This window comes from Leopardus geoffroyi, chromosome D3 (genome assembly GCF_018350155.1).
Source record: "Leopardus geoffroyi isolate Oge1 chromosome D3, O.geoffroyi_Oge1_pat1.0, whole genome shotgun sequence".
In the NCBI taxonomy this organism is placed as follows: Eukaryota; Metazoa; Chordata; class Mammalia; order Carnivora; family Felidae; genus Leopardus; species Leopardus geoffroyi.
Window position 1 is genome coordinate 5,500,207 of NC_059339.1, and position 6,962 is coordinate 5,507,168.

At 65.7% G+C, this 6,962-nt stretch overlaps 1 long non-coding RNA gene across 1 annotated transcript; it reads right to left on the reverse strand.

Annotated features, from left to right (window-relative positions):
• Positions 1-632: 632 nt before the first annotated feature.
• Positions 633-6,387, reverse strand: LOC123587691. Its single transcript, XR_006707461.1, has 3 exons — positions 6,368-6,387; positions 5,665-5,836; positions 633-1,240 (listed from the first exon to the last, which is right to left on the reverse strand). It is a non-coding gene; the product is annotated as an uncharacterized LOC123587691 (long non-coding RNA).
• Positions 6,388-6,962: the final 575 nt, after the last annotated feature.

Here is a 6,962-nt window from a genome sequence, read left to right on the forward strand (position 1 = left end):
GGTTTGAACACTAACCGTGACCCTGGACGAGTAATTTTGCCCCTGTGGACCTCAGTCTTTCATCTATTGAATGGGCTGCGTGAAAATTAAGTGATTGACAGCCGGTATTAGTTATTATTAAGAGACGGGTGTCTCCGAGCTGGCTTCGCCCTGCTGGGGTTGAGTGGGTGAGGGGTTCTCAGGACCGCCAGGGGACCCCTGTGGGAGAAGGGCGAGGTGGCCGGCCGGGCCCCGCCCCGCCAGGAGCAGGTGGGGCCTGAACCCAGCTCCCTCACGGTCTAGCTGGGCGGCCTTGGGCACCTTGCTTGATCTCTCTGGGCCTCAGTTTCACGATCTAAAATAAATAACCGTAATGCAACCGGCCTAACGGGACCCGCCACATAGGCTGCTTGTGGGGACCACCTGTCTGCCAGGGGCTCTGCGGGGACGGGTCCCGAAGAGCAGCTCTGACTTACTTGGGGACAAGCCCTGAACCCTCCCCGGTCCTCAACGTCCCTCTATCATGTCTGCTCCCGTCGTACAAATAGGGAAACTGAGGCACAAGGAGATTACGCCACCCGCCCCGGCACGGCCTCTGCTTCCCAGGGTCCTCTGTTGCACGGAAGGGGGCCCCTCAGATACCAGCCAGCGCACACGAGCAGGCATTTATTGGGTACCTACTGAATGCAGGCGCGGTTCTGGCCGCTGGGGCGAGTGGGGATGCTCGAGGCAGGGCTGGGACCCTCGGAAAGAAGCATTCAGACGGCCCGGGGGCCCCGAGTTCTCCGCCTCCTCCGGGATTTCTCGATTCTGGCTCAGAGGGGGTCAAGTGAGCCCCACAAGCTTTCTCCCTCTGAAGTAGAAGCTGTAGCAGCCCCCGTGTTCTGGCCTCCAGCTGTGCCTTCGGCCGCGTGGCTTCCTTCGGGCGCATATTAGGTCAAGTCAACCTCAGATCTGCGTCCCCCGCCCCCCCCCCACTCCCCACTCCAGGAACATCTCCCCTCCCGGCCTCCTTCCCAGGGACGCATGGATCCTCAGGGTGGCACGAGGGAGAGGCTCAGGTCCCAGGGCCGCCCTCGGGGTCCCTGCTGGGCCCTGCTGGGGGGGGGGGTGGCCGGTGTCTGTGCCCAGGGAACCCCGAGGCCCCAGGGGCTGGAACCTGGGGCAAGGTCCTCCTCTCTGAGCCTCAGTTTCCTTGTCTGTAGAACGGGGCCGGTGACACCTGCACCGCTGAGAAACCCCCCCATCCTGTTTTGTGGATCTGAAATAATGTACAGAAGGCACTTTATACACCAGAACCCTGTCCTTGTGACTCATTTCTGTCCTATCTTCCCAGCTCACCCAGTGTGGGGTGGCCGAAAAACCCGTGAGTGGGAAACTCTCCTTCTCCTCCTCTTCTCTCCCTCCCCACTCCCCTCCATTCTTTCCATTCCCTCCCCCTCCCCCCTCCCTCCCTTCCAGCCCCCTCCTTTCCTTCCCCCTCCCTCTCCCTCTCTCCCCTGTCCCTCCCCCTCCCTCCCCGCTCCTCTCCTTTCCCTCCTGTCTCCCTCTCTCCACCTTCATTCCCTCCCCCTCCCTCCCCCTCCCTCTCTCCACCTTCATTCCCTCCCCCTCCCTCCCCCTCCCTCTCTCCCCTGTCCCTCCCCCTCCCTCCCCCTCCCTCTCTCCTCTGTCCCTCCCCCTCCCTCCCCCTCCCTCTCTCCTCTGTCCCTTTCCCTCCCTCCCCCTTCTCTCCTCTCCCTCCCCCTCCCTCTCTCCACCTTCATTCCCTCCCCCTTCCTCCCCCTCCCTCTCTCCTCTGTCCCTCCCCCTCCCTCCCCCCTCCTCTCCTCTCCCTCCTGTCTCCCTCTCTCCACCTTCATTCCCTCCCCCTCCCTCCCCCCTCCTCCCTCCTCTCCTCTCCCTCCCCCTCCCTCTCTCCCCTGTCCCTTCCCCTCCCTCCCCCCTCCTCTCCTCTCCCTCCCCCTCCCTCTCTCCTCTGTCCCTTCCCCTCCCTCCCCCCTTCTCTCCTCTCCCTCCCCCTCCCTCTCTCCACCTTCATTCCCTCCCCCTCCTTCCCCCTCCCTCTCTCCCCTGTCCCTCCCCCTCCCTCCCCCTCCCTCTCTCCTCTGTCCCTCCCCCTCCCTCCCCCCTCCTCTCCTCTCCCTCCTGTCTCCCTCTCTCCACCTTCATTCCCTCTCCCTCCCTCCCCCTCCCTCTCTCCCCTGTCCCTCCCCCTCCCTCCCCCTCCCTCTCTCCTCTGTCCCTCCCCCTCCCTCCCCCCTCCTCTCCTCTCCCTCCTGTCTCCCTCTCTCCACCTTCATTCCCTCTCCCTCCCTCCCCCTCCCTCTCTCCCCTGTCCCTCCCCCTCCCTCCCCCTCCCTCTCTCCCCTGTCCCTCCCCCTCCCTCCCCCTCCCTCTCTCCTCTGTCCCTCCTCCTCCCTCCCCCCTCCTCTCCTCTCCCTCCTGTCTCCCTCTCTCCACCTTCATTCCCTCTCCCTCCCTCCCCCTCCCTCTCTCCCCTGTCCCTCCCCCTCCCTCCCCCTCCTCTCTCTCCCCTGTCCCTCCCCCTCCCTCCCCCTTCCCTCTCTCCTCTGTCCCTCCCCCTCCCTCCCCCTCCCTCTCTCCTCTGTCCCTTTCCCTCCCTCCCCCCTTCTCTCCTCTCCCTCCCCCTCCCTCTCTCCACCTTCATTCCCTCCCCCTCCCTCCCCCTCCCTCTCTCCTCTGTCCCTCCCCCTCCCTCCCCCCTCCTCTCCTCTCCCTCCTGTCTCCCTCTCTCCACCTTCATTCCCTCCCCCTCCCTCCCCCCTCCTCCCTCCTCTCCTCTCCCTCCCCCTCCCTCTCTCCTCTGTCCCTTCCCCTCCCTCCCCCCTTCTCTCCTCTCCCTCCCCCTCCCTCTCTCCACCTTCATTCCCTCACCCTCCCTTCCCCTCCCTCTCTCCCCTGTCCCTCCCCCTCCCTCCCCCTCCCTCTCTCCCCTGTCCCTCCCCCTCCCTCCCCGCTCCTCTCCTTTCCCTCCTGTCTCCCTCTCTCCACCTTCATTCCCTCCCCCTCCCGCCCCCTCCCTCTCTCCCCTGTCCCTCCCCCTCCCTCCCCCTCCCTCTCTCCTCTGTCCCTTCCCCTCCCTCCCCCCTTCTCTCCTCTCCCTCCCCCTCCCTCTCTCCACCTTCATTCCCTCCCCCTCCCTCCCCCTCCCTCTCTCCCCTGTCCCTCCCCCTCCCTCCCCCTCCTCTCTCCTCTGTCCCTCCCCTCCCTTCCCCCTCCTCTCCTCTCCCTCCCCCTCCCTCTCTCCACCTTCATTCCCTCTCCCTCCCTCCCTCCCCCTCCCCCCTCCTCTCCTCTCCCTCCCCCTCCCTCTCTCCCCTGTCCCTCCCCCTCCCTCCCCCTCCCTCTCTCCTCTGTCCCTTCCCCTCCCTCCCCCCTCCTCTCCTCTCCCTCCTGTCTCCCTCTCTCCACCTTCATTCCCTCCCCCTCCCTCCCCCTCCCTCCTCTCCCCTGTCCCTCCCCCTCCCTCCCCCCTCCTCTCCTCTCCCTCCTGTCTCCCTCTCTCCACCTTCATTCCCTCTCCCTCCCTCCCCCTCCCTCTCTCCCTTGTCCCTCCTCCTCCCTCCCCCCTCCTCTCCTCTCCCTCCTATCTCCCTCTCTCCACCTTCATTCCCTTCCCCTCCCTCCCCCCTCTTCTCCTCTCCCTCCTGTCTCCCTCTCTCCACCTTCATTCCCTCCCCCTCCCTCCCCCCTCCCCCCTCCTCTCCTCTCCCTCCCCCTCCCCTCCTCCCCTGTCCCTCCCCCTCCCTCCCCTTCCCTCTCTCCTCTGTCCCTTCCCCTCCCTCCCCCCTTCTCCCCTCTCCCTCCTCCTCCCTCTCTCCACTTTCATTCCCTCCCCCTCCCTCCCCCTCCCTCTCTCCTCTGTCCCTCCCCCTCCCTCCCCCCTCCTCTCCTCTCCCTCCTGTCTCCTTCTCTCCACCTTCATTCCCTCTCCCTCCCTCCCCCTCCCCTCTCTCCCCTGTCCCTCCCCCTCCCTCCCCCTCCCTCTCTCTCCCCTGTCCCTCCTCCTCCCTCCCCCTTCCCTCTCTCCTCTGTCCCTCTCCCTCCCTCCCCCCTCCTCTCCTCTCCCTCCTGTTTCCCTCTCTCCACCTTCATTCCCTCCCCCTCCCTCCCCCCTCTTCTCCTCTCCCTCCTGTCTCCCTCTCTCCACCTTCATTCCCTCCCCCTCCCTCCCCCCTCCCCCCTCCTCTCCTCTCCCTCCCCCTCCCTCTCTCCCCTGTCCCTCCCCCTCCCTCCCCTTCCCTCTCTCCTCTGTCCCTTCCCCTCCCTCCCCCCTTCTCCCTCCCTCTCCTCCCTCTCTCCACTTTCATTCCCTCCCCCTCCCTCCCCCTCCCTCTCTCCTCTGTCCCTCCCCCTCCCTCCCCCCTCCTCTCCTCTCCCTCCTGTCTCCTTCTCTCCACCTTCATTCCCTCTCCCTCCCTCCCCCTCACTCTCTCCCCTGTCCCTCCCCCTCCCTCCCCCTCCCTCTCTCCCCTGTCCCTCCTCCTCCCTCCCCCTTCCCTCTCTCCTCTGTCCCTCTCCCTCCTCCCTCCCCCCTCCTCTCCTCTCCCTCCTATCTCCCTCTCTCCACCTTCATTCCCTTCCCCTCCCTCCCCCCTCTTCTCCTCTCCCTCCTGTCTCCCTCTCTCCACCTTCATTCCCTCCCCCTCCCTCCCCCCTCCCCCTCCTCTCCTCTCCCTCCCCCTCCCTCTCTCCCCTGTCCCTCCCCCTCCCTCCCCTTCCCTCTCTCCTCTGTCCCTTCCCCTCCCTCCCCCCTTCTCCCCTCTCCCTCCTCCTCCCTCTCTCCACTTTCATTCCCTCCCCCTCCCTCCCCCTCCCTCTCTCCTCTGTCCCTCCCCCTCCCTCCCCCCTCCTCTCCTCTCCCTCCTGTCTCCTTCTCTCCACCTTCATTCCCTCTCCCTCCCTCCCCCTCACTCTCTCCCCTGTCCCTCCCCCTCCCTCCCCCTCCCTCTCTCCCCTGTCCCTCCTCCTCCCTCCCCCTTCCCTCTCTCCTCTGTCCCTCTCCCTCCCTCCCCCCTCCTCTCCTCTCCCTCCTGTTTCCCTCTCTCCACCTTCATTCCCTCCCCCTCCCTCCCCTTCTCTCCCCGCCTTCCTCTTCATTCTCTTCCTTAGGCTTTTACAGAAAAGAAATCCTGAGCTCGGAGCAGTGTTCCCCGTCGCGTCGTGGGCGGTGGGGACCCTGGAAGACACGGCTCAACCCTCCCAGCCGCAGGCAGGCGCGAGGAGGGAGCACTGTTCTCTGTAATGTCGCGGTCATACTCAGCACTTTTCATGTTCAAAGTGCTTCCTTGGCACAAAATAATTAATTCTCGCCACGCTCCCGTGTGAGGGAATAAATAAATGTCACTTGTACGGGGTGACTAAGCCCGGGGGACATCGAGGCTGACAGCCTCAGGATGCGCGGAGGGGTCGACTGGGGACGGTGCGCAGAGGCTCCGCCAGCCCCGGGCCCCAGGCTCAGGTGACCCCGGCCTCTCCTGGGCCTCCACCTTCCCGACTGTGAAATGGGAATCATCCCGGCGCTCGGGTCCCAGTCTCACTGGGACCAGCCCGAGTACAGCTTCCCAAACACAGGTGGAGGTTGGGCCCCCACCCCCACAACGCCTGGGGTCTCCCTCCCCACACTCGTCCCCTCTTCCCCCCTGCCCCTGCCCAGCTCACCTGTGCCAGCCCAGGGGCCTGGACTCCCCGGGGTGTTGGACACACCAAGCCTGTCCACCTCGGGTCTTTCCGGGCCAGTCCCTTCCCCTGGGGGCCTCAGTGCTGGCTCTTTACTCCAACTGGGTCTCTCTCCGTGCCCCTTCCTCTGAGAAGCCTTCCCCGATTGCCCCATCTAGAAAGATCAAATGGGTGAGAACGCCACTGTCCCTCCCTCAGCCCTACTTTCCTTGTGGCATCCCGGCATGTATGCGCTGTCGCTCATCTGAGGACTGTGGGCTCTGTGAGGGCAGGGACCACATCCTTCCCGTCACCCCCCTGCCCCCAGTGCCTGGCACACAGTAGGTGCTTAACAGATGGCTTACTGCTGTGTCCCCAGGGCCCAGAGCGGCTCCTGGCACACAGCGGGTGCCCCATAAACGCTTGTTTGATCATGGTTGCCCTCAGCTGACGCACAGTGGATGTCTAATGTCTACTTGTCTTGTTCTATGGCTGTAACCCCAAGGGCTACAACAGTGCCTGGCACACAGTAGGTGCTCAGCAAATACTTGTTTTGTTCGTTATCCTATCTCCAGTGCCGAGCAGTTAGTAGGCACCCGGTGTTTCGTGAATGAGAGAAGGAACGAGTGCTTGGATCAAGAGCTGTTCTCCCCCCCCCCCCCCCCCCGCCCCAAACCCTGGAATCTTCCAGAACAGAGGCGCCTACCTTATGAGGCGAGAGGCGTGCGTCCGGTCGCCTCTCCCCGGGGCGCAGCCCCCAGCCTGCCAGGCAGCATACGGCCCTAACACGCTCTGCCAGCTTTGAGGAGGCTCGCCCCGGCACCCGGTCTGGCCACTCCGCGAGGAGGAGGGGACCGCAGATGGCCGGCCATCTGGCTGCACAGGAGGCTGTCTGGGCCGGCGCCCCCGCACAGGCCCACGCTGTCCTACCTCTTCCTTTCTGTTCGGTGGGGCCGCGGGGGTGGGCCCTGGCCCGTCCCCACGCTTCTGGGTCTCACCTGGGCACCGCGGGACGCGTCGCCTCTGCGTCCGGCCCCGGAGGGTCCCGGAGGCACTGGGCCGGCGGGCGGCAAGAGGAGCGCGAGCAGGGCGTCGAGGGCTGGGCCAGGGGGGTTTCCCATCCCCCGCCCTAGACAAGGCCAGACGGCCGGCCGAGTGTTCCTCCTCCCCGTGGGCGACCGAGACCGGATGGAGCCGGTGTCAGCCCTCCGGGCCCCGCCGCCGCAGCCGTGGAGCAGAGCGTGAGGCCCCGGGGACGCAGGACAGGAATGCGTCCGTGGGTGTGCACGTGTGTGCGTGCG